The sequence below is a fragment of the Cupressus sempervirens genome, chromosome 4 (assembly GCF_028749045.1).
Source record: "Cupressus sempervirens isolate cs-2001-9-10 chromosome 4, ASM2874904v1, whole genome shotgun sequence".
In the NCBI taxonomy this organism is placed as follows: Eukaryota; Viridiplantae; Streptophyta; class Pinopsida; order Cupressales; family Cupressaceae; genus Cupressus; species Cupressus sempervirens.
The window spans coordinates 876,827,589-876,852,570 of record NC_143121.1 but is presented as its reverse complement, the minus strand read 5'-3'; the positions used below and the strand labels follow the sequence as shown (position 1 = coordinate 876,852,570).

Sequence of the window (24,982 nt, the reverse complement as noted above, 5' to 3'; positions counted from 1 at the left end):
ATGGTGCCAAAAAGTGAGATGCGCTCAGATTATGACATGTGTCCTCATCCAATAGTGGGCACATGCCCACAAAATCAACATGCACACTGGATAGGTAATGCAGGTAGGCGGGTTGCTGCCATGTGGCAACGGGTCCTGCTCAAAGATGATGTAGCGCCAAATAGAAGATCAAACGATAGATGCTTAAGATTGTGACATGTGTCCAATCTGACAGTCATTGCATGTTCACCTCCCAAAGATGCAAGGTGCTTAAAAATTGTGAGATTATAGGAAGGTGACATGTGGCATCAAGTTGGGGCAAATGATGATAAGGCAATGACTGTGCAGGTTGGCCAATCACAAAGCATTACGTGGCACCCGATCAAAGAAGAGCTGACCCAGATGGAAATAAGGGGAAAAGTGAAATGATTAAAATATTTAATATTTTAAGCATTTTCCTAGGTTTAATATGCACATTCACATTTTAAATTTAAAAGGTCTTTTTCTAAAGTTGTGACTTTAGAACTTTTAAATTTTGGAATTTTTAAATTTCAAAGTGCAGACCTGAACCTTCTACCAGAGGAGTGATTTTCAAATTGACTTTTTGGAGGTTTCCTATAGGCTAACATAGTAGTATTATATATCACCGAAATTAGGAGAAGATGAACTTTTTGTTTCAAAGGTTAGTTTTCACATAGGAAGCAGTTTGTTCAAGATACAGGAGGTTTTGTCTTAGGTTCCTAATTTGAAACTGTATTCAGGTGACAAATTTCAAAACTAATTTTTAGCAAAGAAATGACCTGAATATGCATAAAGGATAGTGAAAATACAGTTGGGGTTGAATTGGGTTACTTTCAAATCAGTTAAATTTTAATTCCTTCAGCATTTCATGAAGCATATCAGATATTTTGGTTGCAGAAAGGGTTTTCATCATTTCATCAAAGATATTTGCAAATCAGTTATAGTGTAATGATGAAACAAAATCAGATCAATAGTAGAGAGAAGAGAGAGGTGATTCAATTGCAAGAGATGAAATTTCAAGTGGACAGATGTTAGTTGCATATCAGATCTAGGAATTCATCTATCTTCTCTATCATTCTTTCTTTCTTTCATTATAAGGGTTGGTAGTTTTCTCTGGGTAATACCAGTAGGGTTCCAATGATTTTACTATTGAAACCAGGATTGTAGATGGTTTTGCTTCCTGACTATTGAGTTGAGCTCTAGCAGTTAAGGCCACACATCCACCCTATGCAAATTTTAATTTCATTGTCATGTATTGTTATTCTAATGTACTAGAATTTGATGCTAGATCATGTGAATTGTTTAGAGTTTCATTTTGTGTTACCAGTTTTTGTATTTAGTCTTTCTAAGGACAAATATAAAAAGGGATTTACAAGAATTATCTGAGTTTTCTTTTTTTGTCTCCTAATTCTTCAAACGTCATTAACTTTGTGATTAAATGGATAAGGTTCATTTGATTTAAGGCAACTTGGATGAGTTGTGTATCAGATCTATTGTTGCTTCTAACTCAAGGAGTTAGGTAAATTCTTCAATGTTCTAATAGGGTTTCTAGGTGTATGAAGGGGATATTTCATAAGAGTGGGATTTGGGGATTTCATTTGATAAACTTGATTGTAATGCAATCTAGTTAGGTCATCCTGCTAGTAATGACTCTATGTTTCAATGGATAAGGCATTAATCACTAAATCAAATGCAAGCTGATATGAATGGTATTTGCACAAATCTTTTATTCAAAATAAATTCAGTATTTCATGTTTTGTAATGGGCTAAAAAGAATTAACCCTCACTCAACTTACGAGATTCATAAATTTGCATTTAGTTGTTGTAGATCTGTGTCATTTCATGAGTTATTAGGAGATATAAGGGTTTTACATCTATAGAAAATAGATTTAGGGATATGTTTTGCACTAGTACGATATCAATTGAATCTAAGGTCTACCTGCCTAGGACTTGGAGAGCCTAAAGTGAAGGAGTTATGCCTTATAGTTGGCCCAAGATTGCAGTTAGATGTATTTATCATAGGAATTTGCTAGCCTTAGATGCATTTGTCTGGTTTCTTGGTTATTTGTAAAACTATTAAATCAGGAGCCAACAGTCCTTTTATCCTTTTTATCATTTTTATTGGTCAATTTTTTTCCATGTCTTGATAGATTTGACCTTTTTGTCTTTATCAACTTGATTTTTTTGTCGTTTATCATTTTTTGGTCAACATCCAAAGTCCATCTTCACAAGGTTAAACTCCTAGATAAGATACTTTCCAAAGATTTCACCTAAGTTCAAAACCTTGTATATACCCATATCATTAGCATCATCATATTCCTAGTATCCCTAAACATCATTTTGACCTACCCTAGTCATATATCCCCTCCATCTTGCATTGTTCAAAGTCCTAGCATCATTCTCACTATCAAACCCTATCAAATTGTCCATCAACCAACTTGTTTCCTTGATTACTTATCCTCACTTTGCATAATTCAAACATCATTATCAACTCTAGCACACCATCCCTTGCTTAGTCCACCTTGCATATATCAACCTCTAGCATCATTACCAAGTCCAAAGTCTAACCCTAATCATCATTTTGTATACCATAGCATCACTTTTATCTCCTTTTGTCAAATTCCAAAACTGTCACTTTGCATTTGCATTTGCATAGCATCCCTAGGAAATTCTCACTTTGCATATCAAAACTCTAGTTCATTTGGCACTTTCCTAGGTTTCATAACATCCCTAAATACCTGAAAATCCAAAAAACCCTCATATCTTGCATACCAACATCCTAATTATCAAATTTTGACCTATTTTACCAACTGCACACTTTAGGTGCCCAGTTGGTAGTTTCAAAGCACACTTGGTAATTGGGGATTTCATTCTAGGTTGTAGAACCCTAATATTCACTTACATAGCTTGCATTGCATCCCTAAACCTTAGAAAACACTCAAAATCACCCAAATCATTCATATTTTGCATTTTAGTCACCATAGCACCACTATTTACCAACTGCATACCTTCTACTTACCAACTCCTTACTTGCAGGGCCCTAGGTGTACCAAGGGTGCACTTGGTACTATCTGAGCATAGTTGGTAGTTTAGGTGTGCACTTGGGAGGCAGGGAGTTCATTTAGGTTTACCTTTACTGCATCTGCATCCTTAGGTATCATGCCAGCACTCACTAGGACACAATTAGCTCAAAGACCTGAAGAAATTTATCAACCCTTGTTTTCTGAGGTGTCAACACAACAAAAACCTTGTCCAAGACAAAAAAAAAAAAAAGAGCAAGAAAACCCAACAAATATTTGACAAAGACCAAATTGAGGCATCACAACCTTACTTGTAGACCCCTTAAACATGTATCTACAAGATCCAAGAGATGACACAACAAACCCTAAGTAATGCACCTACTATGAGGTTTCCTTCAAACACTTCCCCTATAAATGGGATGATTCAATGGAGTCCTAATTTTGAACCTATATTTGTACCAATACCACCCAAAGGTGGAAGTGTAACAACCACACCTAAGGATGAACAAACACACTCCTTCAAATTTAGCAAACCCAACATAAGTACCTTCAACCCTAACATATCAAATGCACAACAAGGTACTATACACCTAAGTGATGACTCTGACATAGATTATGGCATCACTAATGAAGAAATGGCTATGGCATGTCAAGACAAAAATTTGTGCAAGAACTTCAAACTTTTGGTAGCCCAAGAAATTGTCAAGTTTAATCCACACTTAGAGGGACCTAAGTCCAAACATCAAATCAATTCCACACTCAAAAACATACAACCCATGATCAATTTGGACTTAGATAAAGGAAAACAACCTTTGGAGTTTTCAAACACAATAATGGCACCTATAAGGTCCCATCAAGAATCAACTATCAAAATCCTCCAAAGTGCATTTGAACACATCAACATTAATCCCTTGTTTGATGAACCACAACCAATGAAGGGAAACTAGACTCTTACCTAAATATCCCAAAAGGACATTAAGACTTGATCTCAATCACATGATGCAACAACAAGAGATTTCTAAAGGGACTTGTACTATAGGGATGCCAAACATACCTCCTTTGGAGGAAAATCAAAAAAGTCCATGTTTGCTCCTAACTCTACCAAGTGTTATGACATCAAATGTTATGGAGCCTCTCATGAGCACACCATGTGAAACATCAATTGCAACAATCCCTATTGATGCACAAATGAAAAGTCTTTTTGACATTACACCTAATCCCAAAAGGAACACATCTCATTTTCAAATCAATATGATGTCCCAAGGTGAAACATCTAACATGCAAAGGTACTAAAACAATAATCTAAACATGAAGTTCAATTCTCAAGGACATAGCCAACTCCCACAACAACACCAACCTATAGTGGTACAAGGACATAACATTTCCAAGGTGCAACCAAGTATAAATCCTCTCAATACACATTCAATACATCAATAGCACCATCAACCACAATAACAAGCTCAAGTGGTGCAAGGATCCAATGTCCCTAACATGCACTCCAATGTAAACCTACTTGACTTACATGCAATGTATCAATAGAAATTTCAACAACAACAAGAGCAACTAAAGCACCAGTTGGAATACCAAAGATGCATTGAGCAAAATATCGCATATCAACAACACTTTTGGCAACAACAGCATTTGCCATATATACCTCTACAACAACAGTCAAATACATGGTCTCACATGAAACCAATAGAGGTATCTCAACAACAAATGGCACAAGAACTACCACAAAAAATGGTACAACAACAACACATAATATAACAATCACAGTCGATACTGCAACAAGTACCATAGAAAATACCACAACAAGTACCCCAACATGTACTGCAACAAAAACCCTTTTATCTTCAAGGTACTAACATATCTCCACCACCTAGTGACACGTTAGCAGACTCATTAGACATAGAAATGTCAGAACCAAGTAGACATATCTCTCACCATAGCAAACAATCTACTCATAGACACAAAAGGCTTGAAGAGAAAATTGTCATAAAAACCCCTAATAAAGAATTACTACAACAATTCAAACAACTTTCCAAACAACTTGAGGCATTGGGAGTCCAAAAGAAATAGGTTCTATATATATAAAGGGACCTACGTCCTAATCCATTTGATAAAATCCTATATATGCCTCCATTCCCAAAGCACATTGAGGCTCCAAGATTTGAAAAATAGCAAGGAAAAGGCAACCTTTTTTATCACATTCTAGAATTCTATGCCTCTTGTACCGAACTCAGTGATGAGCCCACCTATCTCATGATATTTTTTCCTTACTCTCTAGGTGGGCCCACACTTGAACAGTATTCCAAACTTCCTAGTACTATCAAATCTTGGTCGAAACTCATAGACAAGTTCATCTCCCACTTTTCCTTTAATGTTACAAATGAGGTGACACTCTCTAATTTGTGCTTAACTAAACAAAAGATGGGAGAGCCATTTATCACATTCTTACTATGTTGGAGAAGCTTAGTTAGTCAATGCTCACTAGACATTCCTAAAGAACAACAAGTTAATCTATGCATTGAAAACTTAGTCCCCAACTTAATGTATGAACTTAAAATCAAAAGTTTGAGCACCATTTCTAAACCAATGAAAAAAGGGGCTAGTATTGAAGATGCTCTTATCCATAAGGAAATCCTCAATATGAACAAGAAAAACACAAACACCAACTTTTCTAACGACAAGGTGAAATTTTTCTCCAAAAACAAGAATTTGACCAATGATGGCATTGTGGATGCACGTACAATTAGCATAGCACAACCTCAACTGACTTTGAAAGGTGCAAACCCTATGAATTCACAAACTCCCAATGAAGCATTGCCTCCACAATACAAAACTAAGACTTCTATGCAGGATGAACCTCAAAGACATCCTAGAACCAAAGATAGAAAATTCACACAATTGGGGATACCTCTGGAGACTGCACTTTAACTATTACTCAGTAATAACTTCCTGTAGTTACCCCCAATCAAAGACGAGCCACTAACTAAAGCTTCTTGGTGGGATCACAAGAAATTTAGTGATTATCACCACACTAAAGGATATAAGACCTCATCATGTTTCCAATTAAATCATTTAATACAAGATCTTATTGATGATGGTGTAATCACAGTCGATCCATCACTACTAACATCGAACTATGATCACATTATTTTCAAAGATCCTTTGGGTAATCATGACAAATAGAAACCCTCCATTTTAAACTCAAACTCACAAGCTAATGTGAATTATACACATACTGGATATGACTACACCATTAGTTGTTTTAATGAGTCTAATTCTTGCATATCCACATTCGCCTTAAAGGATAAAGACCCTTATTGCACTATCACCACACACCACACCAAGATCACCCTACCTGCAGCCCCATCTAGGCCTACTACCTCTACTAGACCTACACCCCCTAGTAGACCTACTACTCCTACTTCATCTAATTAAAGCCTTGTTGAACAGCTCAGCAAGACCCCTACATCAATATCCATTTTGGGCCTACTGCATGTGTCTCCCCAATATCAGAAGATCTTGGATCAAGCCCTTAAAGATTTAGTAGTCTCAAATAACATTGATGTTTCCCAGTTCCAAGCCATGGTGGGGAACCTATCTACATCACAACATATCACCTTTCCCCTCTGGATATTCCTAAAGACAGACCCAACCACAATGATCCTCTTCACCTTGAAGTCTTGGTCCATAATGTTAAGGTTAGACGTGTCTTGATATATGGAGGAGCAAGGCTGAATATTTGTACACTTAAAGTTGTCAAGGGTTTGGGTTATTCTAAAGATGATGTGGATCCCTCTCAAACAATCACAATAAAAGCCTATGATGATGGTGAATGCTTCTCTATGGGGTTCGTCATGTTACCTATCAGAATTGGTCCAACTATTGAAGACGTATTATTCTAGCACTTAGATATCAAAATGAACTATGACATGATACTAGGATGCCCTTGGATTCATGCTCTAAAAGTAGTGCCATCTACATATCATCAATGTCTAAAGTTTTCCCACAACAATGTGGAGGTTACCATCCCTGGTGATCCAAATCCTTTCCAATTTTTTGCTAATCTGAGAGATGCTACTACATACCAAGTCCCAGGAAACAATGAAGCACAACCCACAGATTCCTCTAAATATATGGATGCTGATATACTCCTCTGTAAGGCCAAGGAAAAGCTAAAGATTGAAGACAACGTGTGTGAAGAATACTTTATGTCTCAAGTATCCCACATTAGGGAGTCACCACTTTCTCCCTAATCTTATGGTAAATCACAACTATTGCAAGACCAACACTCTAAGATCAACACACAAAATGCCACTTCTATCAATGAGAATACATGTGTATGTATTGAGAAAGCAAAACAAAAATAAAAACCCACTTTGGTATCTTCTAACAAGTATGGACCTGGGTTTATTATCATACAAAAACAATGCTATGATGGCTATAGTGGTCTTGGATGTCAGAAATAAGGAATAATTGAACCTATCAGTACAAAAGGATGACCTCTTAGATTTGGGCTTGGATTTAAACCATTACGAATAGGTCCTCCTAGTACTATGGTACCTATGTGTAGGACTATGGATGTTTTAAACAATGAAAAGGCATCTGAAGATACCCCATCTAAAACCAACAGTCCTCTAGCTTATAAGCATGACCCCAATTTTACCACTAAATCAAATATCCATATATATACCTTCAGCCAAAGTCCATTCAACACTAATGATGACATCCCCTCAAGTTATCCTGAACTATTGGATTGGGACCAATGTGGAACACAAATTTTTGATCGATTCAAAAATGATTATGCTCTCGCAAAGACTTTGAAATATATGAAGGCATTAAAATTGGTGATCATAAAGAAGAAATTTCTCCTAAAGTGAACACATTGGCATATTAGGGGGAGCCAACTCCATCTTCAAATAAAAAAATTGAAAGCAAAGAAAAATATATATATGCATAGGTCTCTTGGTGAAAACTAAAAGGCACCATTAAACTATGAAAAAGAAAAGGCTAAGCAGCTCCTAAGGATACAAGGTAAACAAGATGATTTAATTAATATAAGTATTCCAGTGTTCAACATACCACAAAGCCTTTTTGAGCTTTCTTGATCAGCCTTCATGTAGAGGGTCATTGGTCTCAATCCTCCCTTATATCTAGTTGTTTATCCCCAAATCTAGCTACCTAATTTTCCCAACACCCAAGATCAAATCTTTATCCAACAACCCTTGGCATATGTCATCATCAATAACATTCCATCCAAAGAATCCTTTGACCCATTAATCTTCAAATGCCTTGATTCACAAGAGGCATAAACTGTCTTACATACGATACACAATGGTATATCTCAAGGCCTTTCTGGTGGTTTGATTTTAGCCATAGACTCAGAATGAATCTTGCCTAGTTATGGTTAGTCATGGTTCCAAAGATTATTAGCAGCAACACCAACAATAGATAGCTTCTCAGCATTCATCAACGACATTCATTATTCCATCTAAAAGTTTTGAAAAAATTATCAAAAAATGGTAAGAAGTCCTAAAAAAATATCAAAAAAAAAAGAAGAAAAAAGTCATGAAAAAAGTGAAAAGCCATGAAAAATAGATGCCTTGATGAAAACCTGGCAAACAGGCATCTTGGCACAAAAATTTAAGTCAAATGAAAAATTATGTCCAAAAGTGAAAATCTGGCAAATAGGTGCTTTGGGCATGTACCATGGTGAAAACCTGGCAAATAGGTGCCATGTGTAGTCAGTTGTTGCTCTTCCATCTATCGAGATTCCATTTGGTTTTTTCCCCTTTTGTTATTGCCTGATCATATCCATCATATTGCAAGACATCCCTAGTCCTTGATCATGGCCCACAAACTAGTTATTGTCCATTATTATCTTGCCTAAAGCATCACTAGTCTATACATACTCTGTCTTTGGCCTTTGTACATAGTTTGTGTCTTGTCTGGGGGCACATTACCTACATAGTGCATGAATTTGAACTTGAACTAGGGGCATACCTCTTAGCACTTTTTATCCATTGGACTTATCACATAGTAGATTGGAGCTAACACTTGTATATGCTTTTATGATCTTGAAAAAATCCTAAAAATTCAAATATGATCCTAAAATAATCACTGAAAATTATAAAATGTCCTAAAATAATTATTAAAAATCATAAAATATCCTTAAAAAAAATCCCTAAACATCATAAAATGTCCTAAAGTAAACACTAAAAATCCTAAAATGCCCTAAAGAAACCAATCATACAAAAACACAAAATATCCTCAAAAACCCTAAAAATCACAAAACCCATCAAAAATTAGTAATAAACCATTTACATAATCATCCCTTTTGCATAGAAACTTGAACTTTCATAGAAAAAAACTCAAAGCATTGCAATTCAATGACAATCACACTATCTGAGCAAGGTGAACCAACAATCAATCCAGCATGTCACTATGAACCTATCAATGGTATCTACAAACAAAACCATCACATGATCAACCTGTCAAATGCTATCTAAAGACTAAAATACTAAATGGTGAGTAATGATGGACAAGAATAGCCATTGGCTCACATTTTTTAGTGAGTGATTTATTTTTTTCTTTTCTTCTCTTTGATCATTTTCCTATGCCACTCGATTATATAAACTAATCTATAAGAGTGGTCAAGATGGTTCATGGTCATCTTTTATTTTATGTCTATTACAATGTACCTTTGAAAGTTTGGGGTATGTATAAATGCCTCGAGAAGGACAAAGTCATTTTCTATCTACATTGTGCTTGTTTATGCTAAAGGTTTGCATTTGCACTCTGGCCCTTTACGCCATGATGCATTGGATTCTATTTGCCATATCAAAATAAAGCTCCAATAACATATAGTGCACTTTCTGAAAGTAAAAGTCTTCACCTAATTCTAATTGGTCCTCATCTTGTCTCCTTAATCTTTTATCATTCATTTCTTCATCCAACACCATGATCATGTATTATGATACACCAAATCATCTTCATCTTGCATTCCTACATTCATGCATCATCCTACACTGTCTATCAACCTTATGTGGCTTTCCACCTAGTCCAACCTCACCCTAACACTGGGTTGACCAATTTTGACCAAATTTGATCATATTTGACTGATTTCACCCATTTTATGACCTCTTTCCATCATTTTGGGTACTTACACAAAGTTTCAGGTCATTTTGAGCCCAGTTGGGCTAATTTTGGCCCGTAAAGCCTTTTGGGGTGTAGTCTGCACTTTCAGAGTACACGTTGGCTTCCCAAGTACACCATGGGCACACATAGCACACTAGGGCTTACCAAGTGCACACTGGGTGCACTTGGGTGCATTTTGGGTGCACTTGGGGTAGTTAGATGCCCAAAACTGCTCCTAGAGCCCCTATGTTGCACTCTGGAGGCAATAACTTTTTTTTTTCAACTGTAATTTTCTATTTGTCAGTTGTGTTGGATTTGTATCTCCATTGTGAATAATTTAAGCTATAATTCTCATTATTTGGTCACTTTCTTAAGTGGTAACCCTTGAAAATAGTCTCAAGCTCCTAATCAACCCCCATTATGCACTCTAGAGCCCATAACTTCCACATTTGAGCTATGATTTCTGATCTATTAGTTGCTATGGTTTTTTCTTCTCATTTTCATGAAATTGACCTATCATATGCTTATATTAGTAAATTTCTTAAGGGGGTAAAAATATACACCACCATTACTGGGGCATGTTGTTAAATCACATTGTATCAAAGAGGGGCAAAATGTAGATGCTCAAAAATGGTTTGCATCTACAGTTTCATCACATTTTCATACTAACTCATTCTACTTTATCATTCCACTAACTCTAATATTTCGGCCAACTTAATCATATCTCAATAGTGTCTATCATCATTCATATCCTCTTTTACATCAATTTCATATCATTTCAAAACCATTTCAAATCAACTTGAAATCATATCAAATCAACCCAAAATCACCCCAAATCAACCCAAAATCACTTAGAATCAATCTTAATCAACACAGAATGTGTCAAACATCTCAAATCTATCATTATTTGTCTAATCCTAGGCATTTTTGTGGCTTTTAGTGCCTTGAAAACCTATCAATCTATCAAATCTTATCAATTTGACCTTAGTACTATCATGGCTCTTAGTGTTAGGTCAAACTATCATTCATGTCATCTAATCTTTGACATTTTTTAGTCTCTCAATTTCAAAATCATGGCATTATCAACCATTTAATAACATTGATAGTGTTTATTGATGTTATTATGATCAACCTTATCAACCAATCTCGATTCTGTAGCATTTACAATGTCAGTTAAATGTTATGTGTGCTTAGTTCATGTCATGTGTCCTTGGCATGTTATCATTTTTATCAATCGATCAATTTGACCATGGGTTTGGTCTACTTATCATCATCCTAGTCAATCTCCATTATCATTACATTTCATCAAAGGATATTGTCACACTTATTTAATCAAATTGGCCAATCATCTACTAATTTTCTCTATAGGATTAAATAACACATAATTTAATCTAATATTATTTTACTAATTATTATTCCTAAGTAACCTCCTTGATTAATTAATTTTATTAATTAATTGATCCATTATCGATGAACCATGGAAATTCTCAATTTTCTAAGTCATATTTTCCACCATTAATTCCATTTTTACTCATTTCTATTTGTGTGGAATAAAGGATTTTTAATTCAAATATTCTACATAACATTGACATCATCATGACACATGGGCATGACACATCATGGATTCTCCATTTACACTTGGCTAAGATATATCATAATCCATATATTCTTATTCTCTTTTGCATATCCATATTTGGCTTCCATTGTCATAGATTCTTGGCTTTAAGTGGGTTTGAGGTGTCATATGATGCGTCATAGATCCTCTTCCATTTATAGCCATGTTTGACTTCCAGGCATCATACAATCCTACATTTGGCATCTCGTGTCATATGTTTCATGGATTCTCAAAGGAATCTCTTGCCAAGTCACATATCCAAGGTGAAAAATCCAATTCTCTCATCTTTCATGTTGATTATAAAATGAGCATTCTTCCTCTCATTTCCAGACCCTAGGTTCTTAGTCTTTTGTCTTCTCAAGCTAAAATCACATCTTCTAGTATTCTCATTGTATTATCACTATCTTAGGCTTTTGCTTCCTAATTATGTGCATTATAGACAATTTGGAGCTACATCATATGGAGAAGAAAGAAGGACATGGGAGCTAAAAATGAAAGAGAGGGTTTTAAACATTGTGTTTCTTCGTTTTGTTTATTTGGCTTTCATGGTAGACTAGAGGGTGTCAATGTATGTTTAGTGAGTTTGTAATTTGCACATAGTATGTTAGAAATTAGCCCATTTTCTAGTCCCCACCATTACTGGGGCATGTTGTTATGTTTTTTCATCAGCATTCTTTGACACAATGCTCTAAATCACATTGTATCAAAGAGGGGGAAAATGTAGACGCTCAAAAATGGTTCACATCTATGGTTTCATCACATTTTCATACTAACTCATTCCACTAACTCTGATATTTTGGCCAACTTGATCGTATCTCAACAATGTTTGTCATCATTTGTATCTTCTTTTACATCTATTTCAGACTGTCCAACTGAATGTTGAGAACCCTCATTAGCCACCAATGCTTTAGACTGAGGTGTTTTGAGAATCCCCATTGATTTCAACTTCTTCTCTTCATCATCCAATAGCTTAGCATATTCATCAAAAGGGACTTTCTTGTAGGTAGACCCTAAGGTAGTCTTTGAGGTGTTAAAAGAAGAGATAAATGTGGAATATTCGGATGGCAGCTTGTTATGAATGAGATAGATCAGTCTGTCATCTTTGATAGAATTCCCACAATCAATAAGCTTTGTCCTTAATACATTGACCTTGATGATGAAGTCTTGTATTGAGTCATATGACTTAGGATCTAAGGAAACAAGCTCATCTTCAATTTTGAAAACATCCTCTTCAGACACTTTACCATAAAGACTTTCAAGGGTATCCCAAGCTTCCTTGGATGTAGTACATTTCTTGATTTGATACATGATCTTATTATCTACCCCCAAACATATATCACCTAGGGCTTTCCTATCCATGGCTACCCAATTTGAAATTTCACTTATTGATACATTATCACCTGCTGGTTTAGGAAGAGTACCATCTACATATTGTGAAACTCCATTATGCATTAAGTGATACAACATTTTGATTGACAACAAGCATAGTTATGAGGAGTTAATTTAGGAAACTTAAAGTTTCCCATAATGCAGAAAATGAAAGAAAAGTGCAAAAAAGAGAGAACACAACACCAAGAATACCCCCCCTTTTTCACTAAATCAAGAAACCCCCCCAAAATAGATGCTTTGGGCACTTTATCAGTAGTGTGATTACAATGGGCTACTTGGCAATTTTGGCCTTTGTGGACTTTTGATTTTGCTTGTTACAACCTCTTAATAGAGTAGAAATTTGAAACTTTACAAAGTGCTACAATACTGAAGTATTACAAAGCAAAGAAAGGCCCTATTTCTGAAAGTGGCAATTTTTCCACACAATACTACAATTTGATGCTAGATCTAGAAAGTAGACAAAAAAATATGCACTTTCAAAAAAAAACAAAACCTATTTTCGACTCCAGATGTGCTCATACGGAGCATTTGAAGTTGCAAAATGCAGGATTATCTAAGTATAGTCACCAAACATTGCAATTTCTAAACAATCCATGCACTAAAACCAAAAAATAGCTACACCAGTAAAAAATACAGAAAATTTTACCCAATTTCAAAAAAAATTGCACCTAATTTGGAGTTTGGATGTGCGAGTTATGGCCTCTTGAAGTCAGACTACGAAAACCAAAATTGATTTGGAGAGGGGTTGCATCAATGAAATATGGGGTTAAATTTGATAGTCATACAGCCATCACAGCAGTTATAAGTCACCCAAGAATGACGTCCAGACAGGCATCAAATTTGAGTTCGTAAAAGGACGATGTTTGCACAAAAATTGGCCCACCTAATGATGTGGCGGCTGACGTGGTTTTTCATAGTGTTCGGTTCATACAGTCGGTATGGAAAACTTGAGTCACTATCTACATCATAGAGTGATATGATAATAACATTTCAAGTAGCTGAGTTGGGTGCTTACGTATCAATGCTATCCACAATGTGCTGACTGGATTGTTGTACCATCTGAAGTAGTATCTGCCATGTGTTGCAAGGGAATAGGTGCAGAGTTTGGCGGATCTAGGAATGCCACGTGTTTGGGGTGCAGTTAATGTCATTGAATTCTATTTGTGCTACCAAAGTTTCTTAATATCATTGCTGGTAGTGAGCAGTGATCGTCAAGTTTCTTAACTATTGCCAGAGAAGTTGCAGAGTATAATCCCACATGCAGTGGGTGGGGTTTGAATGTGCTTTTTAAATTAAAGCTTCTGTAGATGCTTAAGTGAAGCGGTGCCCAAAGGAATATTTGGCCGCCGAGATTAAGCAGATGCAGATTTGTTGTCATCAAAAAATGTACTTGGTCGATTGAATAGTTGGCACTGCACCAAATTTAGTTGAGTTCTCGAAAAAAAAAATTGAAGCAACCAGATTTGTTGATGTATTTCGTAGGTACGCCCTCTATGGATCAGCAAAGTTGTGGCTCATGCTTTCAAGTTGGAATTAATCCCTACGAAAATAATATAATTCCACCAAACCAATATAGAGGGCCGAACTGGGGTGTCACTACCCAGTTCGGCCAAAAAAAAAATCTATCTCTACTAATTAATCCGCTAATTAATTCAAAAAATAATTTCAAAAATATAGATAAAGTGCAGAGAAAAAAAATTGCAAATTTGAAATATAATAATCAAATCAATGAAACGATCATACCAGAATTGCAAATCGGGGCCTCTGGGTTCCGATTTGCAAAAAAAATTTGCCTCACGATCAACTTTCACCCAAGATAAGAAAATTTATAGTTGATCTTCATCAAATTGACGCTTCGGACACAACGGTGAGGTCAAATCTAGCTCTAGACACTCTCAATTTCTATGGATCATCTAGATGCATGTCGAGGTGTTGAAGCATGAACGATCTCAAATGACTACGTGATGAGAATCTCCCTTGGCTCTGATAGCATGTAAGAATTTGGCTTAGGCTAGAATTCACCCAAGAACTAAAGAACTCAACACAAGCACACAGTAAAATAGACAAAGTATGATCAGAATGATGATATGCATTCAATAACTAGACTAAGAGTACACTAGGAGCGCCTGAATATAAAGGCCTCAGGAGAGCTTCAAGAATGCATAGAAGTTAGCATCATGATATGTCATACAACCAGGCACATGTCCACCAAATATGGGTTATCCTCCATTAAGCACAGGATTAAGTGCAATGATGTGAGGATAAGCCTACAATGGTGTAGCACACAAATCAGTGGTGTAGACAACATGTGCTAAATAAGGAGTGCGGATAACTGTGTTGTCAACATGACAACTCAGTGAATGATGGATACTCCTATGTTGTAGACACCATGTGCATAATTAGAGTTGTGCAACTCAATGAGAGTACACAAACTCCTAAGAGTCTCACCTAAAATAATAATTAAATAATGCATTAACCTAAGTAAAACTTAAGCAAGTGTAATAAATAAATACTTATTTACACCAACAATATCATTTCAAAACCATTTCAAATCAACTTAGAATCATATCAACTCAACCCAAAATCACCCCAAATCAACCCAAAATTACCCAGAATCAGTCTTAATCAACCCAAAATAGGTCAAACATCCCAAATCTATCATTATTTGTCCAATCCTAGGCATTTTTGTGGCTTTCAATATCTTGGAAACCTATCAATCTATCAAATCTTATCAATCTAACCTTAGTACCATCATGGCTCTCAGTACTAGGTCAAACTGCCATTCACAACATCTAATCTTTGACATTATTGAGTCTCTCAATGTCAAAATCATGGCATTATCAACCATTTAATAACATTGGCAATATCTATTTATGTTATTATGATCAACCTTATCAACCAATCTTGATTCTGTAGCATTTACAATGTCACTTAAATGTTACATGTCCTTAGTTCATGTCATGTGTCCTTGGCATGTTATCATTTTCATCAATCAATAAATTTTGCCATGGATTTGGTCTACCTATCATCATCCTAGCTAATCTCCATTATCATCGTCCATTTCATCAAAGTATATTGTCACACTTATTTAATCATATTGGCCAATCATCTACTAATTTTCTCTAGAGGATTAAATAACCCATAATTTAATCCTATATCATTTTACTAATTATTCTTCCTAACTAACCTCCTCAATTAATTAATTTTATTAATTAATTGATCCATTATTAATGAACCATGGAAATTCTCAATTTCCTAAGTCATATTTTCCACCATTAATTTCATTTTCACCAATTTCTATTTGTGTGGAATAAAGGGATTTTAATTCAAATATTCTACATAATATTGACATCATCATGACACATGGGCATGACACATCATAGATTCTCCATTTACACTTGGTTAAGATATGTCATAATCCATATATTCTTATTCTCTTATGCACATCCATATTTGGCTTTCATTGTCATAGATTCTTAGCTTTAAGTGGGTTTGAAGTGTCATATGATGCATCATGAATTCTCTTCCATTTATAGCCATGTTTGACTTCCAAGCATCACACAATCCTACATTTGGCATCTTGTATCATATGTGTTATGGATTCTCAAAGGAATCTCTTGCCAAGTCATATATCCAAGCTAAAAAATCCAATGATGTCATCTTCTATGTTGATTATAAAATGAGCATTCTTCCTTTCATTTTCAATCCCTAGGTTCTTAGTCTTTTTTCCTCTCAAGCTAAAATCACATCTTCTAGTATTCTCATAGCATTATCACTATCTTAGGCTTTTTTTTCCTAATTGTGTGCATTATAGGAAATTTGGAGCTACATGATATGGAGAAGAAAGAAGGACATGGGAGCTACAAATGAAAGAGGGGGTTTTAAACATTGTGTTTCTTCCTTTTTTTTATTTGGTTTTCATGGTAGACTAGAGAGTGTCAATGTATTCTATTGAGTTTGTGATTTGCTCATAGTATGTTAGACATTAGCCTATTTTATGGTCCTATAATGCCATCTTTTCAAACTAGGGTTTATGAAAATATAAACTATGTAGCTCGGCTTTCGATAAATACCTAATGAAATCTGATGAACTATCATAAAATCGCTACTAAAATTTCTACAAATTCTTTGAACAGGTTTTTGAACCACCTTTTGCTCCACTCACTCTTTCTCAAATTTGAAATGATGAAGAAACGAGCTCAAATTGATCATATACCCTTTGAAAACCTTTCATTAAATGCTAAGTGCTTACACAACTATAAGCTCAACAATAACCAATTTTGGGTTCACTAGGCATCCATTGATGTTTCCATTACTTGGTAGCTACTACGAGTTCAACATCAACTAGGTGTTCTAGTAGCTTGGCATCAACTAATATTCCACTCGGCATACATAGGAAATGTTTCATACTCTACAACAACATGAAAATTTTAAATATTTGTCTTGGATTTCTAACAACATCTTCCATCTTCATTCATGTTAATTTAGTCTTTTTAGTACTACATCCTATTTGGAACTGATGTATGATATAAGCTTTAAATATCAGTCCCACATACCTCATGTTTGCCTAGTTTGATGAGGTATGATCACCTAACCCATTAGGTGAAGTGATCCCTTCTCCATTTGAAGTGTTGCAAACATCTTTCTTTTTCCATATCTTGTTCATCTCATCTCTAATGTGTTCAATATCTATCTTTCCTTTACCTTTATCAAATTCACAACTTGGTGCCTTTGACCTAGTTGGATAATATTTATTGATGTGACCAGTCTTCAAATAGCTAAAACATGTAGTTTTACTCAACCACCTTTTGTAATTGCCACTGAAGTGTGTCCTAATACAATTCTCAAGAACATGTCCATATTCTTGATAATAATGACAGCTATATCTTGTATTATAATCCCAATTGTAAGAGTTCCCATTATTTCTCACCTTTGTTAGCTTGTTTGATGACCACATGGATTTGAATCTGCATTCAAAATCTCTATGTCCATACTTCTGACAATTGTAGCAATATCTTTTAAATCTTTGTGTATGCATGGTCCTAGTTCTGCATTCATGTGCCTGATGGCCCTTCTTGTTGCACTTATGAGAATGAGTCATGTTCTTAGGCTTGACATTCTAATTTATAGTTTTTCTCCTACACACATTAGCATTATGTCCTTTCTTGCTACAATTATGACAAGTAGGTTTGGAGTTCTTACCTTTGATGTTCCTTTCTTCTACAAATTTGGATGATTCTCCTTCTTTAGTGCTTGTGTAGCCTAGTCCTGATGTATCACTATTGGATCTAGGGGATCTCAATAATTGCTCAAAGTATTTGGTGGCTTCATTTTCCTTGTTGAAACTTTTGGAAAATTCCTATTCTCTCTTTAGGTCACTCTAAAATTGTTCATTCTACAACTTCAGTGTAGTTATCTCAATATCCTTAACATTTAGTTCCTAGTTAGGATTCATCATTTGACTTAAGGTATCCAATTACATGTTGGAAATCTTGGTTAGCTCTATTGACTTCTCTTCTACTCTATTAGCTAGAATTATTTTGTCTTCTTTTTATCAGTCACTTCACATAGTAGTATAGCTTGTGATTCTTGTTCTAACTTGAGATTTCTAATTTCCTTAGCTTGGACTCTATTCTTTTCCATTAGATCTACAACTGGTACATCAAATTCATTGGAATCACCATCTACAAATAGCTTGGTAGTGTCTATCTCTTTGTATAATGTATCATTCTCCGCAATAGCAATCTCTTTCCTTCTCTTCAAGAATTTCTTTAGTTCCTCTCTTGCCTCATTCAGTTGATGTAGTATGAGATGTATTTCAATCTATGAATTTTCAATGGCCTTTCCCAACTTGTAGACTTCCATTTCAAGATCTTTCCTCATAGCTACAAAGCTTCACATTTAGAGAACAAGGCTCTAATACCAATTGTTGGATTTACAATAGGAAAGTTAAACTTCTTTTGGGGGGGGTGTAAATCAGTAGTTTACACTAGGACCATATAGCTTTCACCATTCATTCATCACTTGCATTCAATAAGTAAAGTGAAATAATCATGTAAAGCATATGCATCTAAATCAAATAACCATGTAAGAATTCACACACATAACACTAGATATGATTACCCAGAAACCCTCCAAGCGAGAAGGTAAAACTGGGGTGGGGACAAAACCCACAAATCTTCACTACAGTAGTAATAAAGTGTATCTAATGAAGGTTACAATAATTTGACCATGAAACATGATCTACCCTGTTAAAGGCTTACAAATATTGTTAGGCCTCACCATGTTAGAGGAATTCAACACCTCGTTAGAAGTGTGCCTTCTTAGAGGATGTCAAATTACAACTAAGTAAGCACCCTGTTAAAGGATTTCATATAGCCTTTAGGACTACTATGTTAAGAGATTTAACTAAAATTACCTATTAAAATGTCTTAGAATAGATCCTTTAGTTGGCACTTTCTTGCCTGATAAAAACTCACCTCTACACTATTTTCTTGATCCTTAATGATTGAATGTATCAATGTTGTATGCTTTTCTCTATCCTTTATTCTGCTCTAACTGATTCTGCAATTCACTCTTTCCTCTAAGTCACCTTGAATGTTCTACATGCAAACTATCTTATTCACTCCTTCAATTCCTTCATCCAACATTCACCCATCATCATCCGTTAAGAGTTTAGGACTTCATCCCTCTTAAGAAGACTTAGGTGGCTTAAGGTAAGGTATGAATCTATGGCTGAGATTCATCCATTTTGTTGATTAAACCTTCTCATTTTATGATTGGTTACATGTAATTACATAGGGAATCCAAATAGAGATTCATCCTTATCTTCATAATATCAAAATATAATCTTAAGTTGGCTCATAAAATGGTTTACATAGTTGTTTGTACCATTACAAACAAATATGTCAGAATTGTATCACTTGGTATATGAATTTTTTGATGCTCAGGATACATTATTATGTATTCTATGACTCGGCACTTCAATTACTCGGCATCCACTATTTACTCGATTCTTAAAACACTTGGCATAGTCTATCAGAGACATTTGGATTGGGTAGATTTCATGAAAAGCTATACATTTGTATTAAAACATAGAAGCAAAAGGTCTAATAGGGTTGTAGATGCATTAAGAGGAGACAATTTTTGTTGATAGTAATGCAAGTTGAAGTGGTTGGGTTTGATGAACTCCAAAATCTATACCCTAAGGATCTTGACTTTACAAAATCTTGGAAGGCTTGTAAAGAACTTGTTACTCTAGATAGGACTAGGTGCCTAGATTACATGATTTAGCATGGTATGTTGTGCAAGGGAAGTCAATTGTGTATTCCAAGGAGTTCCATGAGGGAGAACTTGATGAAGGAGAAGCACAATGGAGGGATGGCAGGACACTTTGGTCAAGATAAGACCATTGCTAGTATTAGAGAGACTTATTTTTGGCCTCAATTATCACAAGATGTGAAGAAGTTTGTGCAGAGTTCTAAAGTATGTCAAACAGCTAAAAGATTTTATCAAAATACTAGACTCTATCAGCCAATGCCTATTCCATCAAAGCCTTAGGAGGACATATGTATGGATTTTGTTCTTGGACTACCAAGGACACAAAGGGGTAATGACTTAGTATTTGTGGTGGTTGATAGGTTCTCCAAGATGGTGCATTTCATTCCATGCCACAAGATTAATGATGCAGTGCATCTTGTAGATTTGTTTTTCAGAGAGGTGGTGAGGCTACATGGTCTCCTAAAAAGTGTTGTTTCTGACAGAGATACTAAATTTTCTGGGTATTTCTAGAGGACTTTGTGGAATAAATTGAAGACAAAATTGAATTTCAGTTCTACACATCATTCGCAGACTGATGGACAAATAGAAGTAGTAAATAGAAGTCTAGGCAATTTGTTAAGGTTCTTAGTAGGAGATAAGCCCAAGGGATGGGATTTGATTCTACTACAAGAATAATTTACTTACAATAATTCTATGAATAGGAGTATTGGTAGATCACCATTCCAAATTGTGTATGGGAGTAGTCCAAGGATTGCACCAAAGCTGAGAAAGATAGAGCAAGGGGAGAGGACACGTGTTGAGGCAGAAGACTTTGTTGAACATGTCAACAACCTACATGAGGAGGTACATGCACATATTACCAAGATGAACCTATGGTATAATGCTAGAGTAGATCAAAAGAGGAGTCATAAGGAGTTCCAAGTTGGGGATATGGTTATGGTATCCTTGAGGAAGGAATGATTTTCAGTTGGTACCTACAACAAGTTGAAGATGAAGAAATTTGGCCCCTACAAAATTTTGAAGAAACATAACTTAGGAAATGCATATGAGGTGGAGTTGCCAGATGGGATTCATATTTCTCCTATTTTTAATATTAAAAACTTAACAAAATATCATGATGATGGTGCAGAGGAGGAGTTGATGTTGGAGCAATTTTTAATTCCTACTTCTGAGAAGGAAGAGATTGAAGAAATTATGGATAGTTGTGAGGGTTAGAGTACTAGAAACAGGTAGTATGAAAAATACCTGGTGAAGTGGAAAGGATGACCAGTAGAAGATTCAACTTAGATATCCAGAGTGGGGGTTTCCCATTTGGGTTTTCCTCTACCAGCTATAAAGTGACAGGGTCACTTTTCAATTTACCTTGGGTGTCTGATGTAGGAGCATCCAATGGTGTAAGGGAAATCTTGCATCACCCAAAAATATGCTTAGTTTTAGTTTCTCTTTAATGTGTTTTCATTTCTGGATACCCATTTGGGTCAAGTAGAGATTCTAACTCTCATAGTTCCACTATTGGTTTTTGAGGTTAGAGTTTTTGAGCACCTTGGAATATGTGCCAATGTAGAAAATAGGTTATTTTGTAACTGAGCCATAATTATGATGAGTTAGAGGGTATAAGTTGGATGGATGATTAAACTTGTAATTTAAAGCACTCCATCAAAAAATTAGGTCAAAAGGCTTTATGGTTTGAATGTTATTGCAGTTTTAAGTTGCCTGGAGACCCCCTAAGAGCACTTAAAAGTCGGATTTGAGGCACTAAATGGCCTTGTATGGGCCTAAAAAATGGGGGACAAGCAAAGGTTGTCCATAAGGCTATAGAGCACTTGGCTTTCCAAAAATATAAATGGTTTTTCAATTAGAGTCCCAGATCAAAAGTTATGCCTCCAGGAAGTTAGACTACCATTTTTAGATTCTTCTAATTTTACATCGACTTCTGACATGTTTTCTAAAACCTTCTGCTTTGGTGGTGGATGCCAAATGGCATATTCTGAATAGCATTCCTAACCCTAAACCTAATTTAAGTTACTTAAGGTCACTTATGGCATTGTAAAGGCAATTTTTGGTGGAATTTGGGAGAAGGTACTGTGAGAAAGGTTTTTTCTCCAAAATTGATAACATTGTAAGCCATAGGGCATGTCATTGGGTCTTTTTTCATTGTACTAAATATAATAGCATATCACTTCTGATAATAATATTCCCCTTTTCCTGTTGTGTTCATTTTGATCTTGGATTGTGCCCTCATCAAGGGTACTTCAAAAAATCCCCTTCAAACATTCTTACATTTCTTGGATTTTCCCAATAGGGGAATGTGGATGTGGTAGGATCATACTTTATTTCACTGTCATTCTAATACTTCTATCACCTATGAATCTATGATTCTATCTCTAATGGATGTTTGGTTTTGAAAAAATTAATATTTAACTTTTCATGCTTGTACTATTGAAGTAAATTAGTTTTTCTAATTTTTAGATTATGAATTTTTTTTTGTATAGTAATTGTGAAAGCTAGCAGTGGGCCAACATATGTTGTTGGGTGTTGGAATAAGGTACATAAAGATAAGCTCATGATAAGCTCACTACAGGCACACATGTTGTTCTTGACATGACAACACTTACAATAATGAGGGCTCTTCCTCATGAGGTACCTAGCATTAGAATTTCACATTAAAAGTTGTTAATAAACATAAATTATATCAAAATCTTTGAAGGGATTTTCTAGAAAAAGGCTAATCATTTTATTTTTGTATATTGGATGCAGGTGGACCCTATTGTTTATAATATGCTACATGAGCATCCTGGAAATGTGAGCTACTCAGTAGTAGGATGGTTAGCAAATCAAATCATGGAGCTGAGAGAATCTATTAAACTTCCTTTAATGAATCCTAAACTCTTTCTTAAGGTTGGAATAAAACCTCCTAAGGTAAAATGTGTGTGGGGTGCAAATTAATCATGGGAATCTCTGGTTTATATAAAGTTCAACTTGCATGTTTTATTTATTCTTGTTGGAATTCTTTCATAGAGATTGATTCTTTTTTCTCCAATTTCAAGGAGTACTTCTAAATGGCCCTCTTGGAATGGGAAAGACACTATTAGCAAGAGCTATTACTAGTAACATTGATGTCAATTTCCCTAAGGCTGTAGCTTAGCTTTTCTAATATCCATCTTACTTTTATGCAATCCAACCTTATAATTTCTTGTACCTGAGGTTTGATTTATGCCTTCTTTTTGTAATACTATTTTTTAGGTGGCTTCAAGTGCTATAATGGATAAATATATTGGCAAAAATGCAAGGTTGATCAGGGAAATGTTTGGTTATGCATGGAAACACCAAGTATGACTTCTTATTCATCTAAACATCAAAAGAATATTTTTTTGTGTTTGTTAATGTAATTACAAATGAAATTGATGCAATCAGTGGATGTCAATTTAGTGAAGGAACAAGTCTTGATCGAGAAATTAATAGAACTTTAATGGAATTTCTTAACCAACTAGATGGTTTTGATCAATTAGGAAAGGTGTTGTGTTTTAAGGTGCTCAAGCTATTGTAATTGTCAATCAACTAAATTTAACAAGAAACTATATTATTTAACTTATTTAAGATTCTTCAAGGTAGTGTAATTTTAATTGTGACCTAAAAATCATGTTAATTTTAACATTAAATGTACGTAAAAATGATCGTGGCAACAAATCGACTAGATGTTTTGGACCCATCCCTGCTTAGACCTAGTCGTTTGGATAAAAAGATTGAGATTCCACTTCCAAATGAACAAGCAAGAATGGAAGTACTGAAAATACATCTAGTGATTGCAAAACACAAAGACATAGATTATGAAGTTGTTGTAAAGCTTTTCGAGGTCTTGTTCTATTTCTTTAATAATTTGAAATTTATCCAAAATATTTCAATTTTTATCCTCTACTACACTGGTATGTTCTGGAGTTGGTAATTATTGTTTGATTAATTACTATATAGCTAAGATTATTTCAACCCTTATCAGAGCTTCAATGGAGTAAATCTTTGTAACATTTGTACAGAAGCTAGTATGGGAGCCATCCATGCAGAGCATGATTACATAATCCAAGAAGATTTTATAAAGGTGAATTTTATTTCCCTTTCTATTTAGCATTTTATAAAATTAGAGTTGCTTGTGCTCTCTAGCCTGTAACTTGTGTATGCACCCTAAAATGGTCACCTAGACTATGGGCCTCCATTATTCAATTAATCAAATTTTCTGAATCAATGGTTTGCAATATTTTTTAAATCAATTCAAATTAATTTCTTTAATCAAATTGTAATTAATTCAATTATTTCAACATTTCCTAAGGAATGATCATTTTATCCTAAGTCTTATGTAATTAAAAGAAAACCTCTATTTTGATTAAATTATTAATCCACACTTAATTAATTAAGAGAAAAACCTCTCTTTAAATTTAATTAAATATTTCCTATTTAATTAAAAGAACTTGCTCCCTTTTAATTAAATAAAATCCCACTTGAAAAAAGAAACAAAATAAATAAAAATTAAATAAATTCTTTT

At 34.9% G+C, this 24,982-nt stretch overlaps 1 pseudogene; it reads left to right on the top strand.

The window, feature by feature from the left end:
- On the top strand, positions 1 to 24,568 carry LOC149564192 (26S proteasome regulatory subunit S10B homolog B-like; annotated as a pseudogene).
- The last annotated feature ends 414 nt before the right edge of the window (positions 24,569 to 24,982 follow it).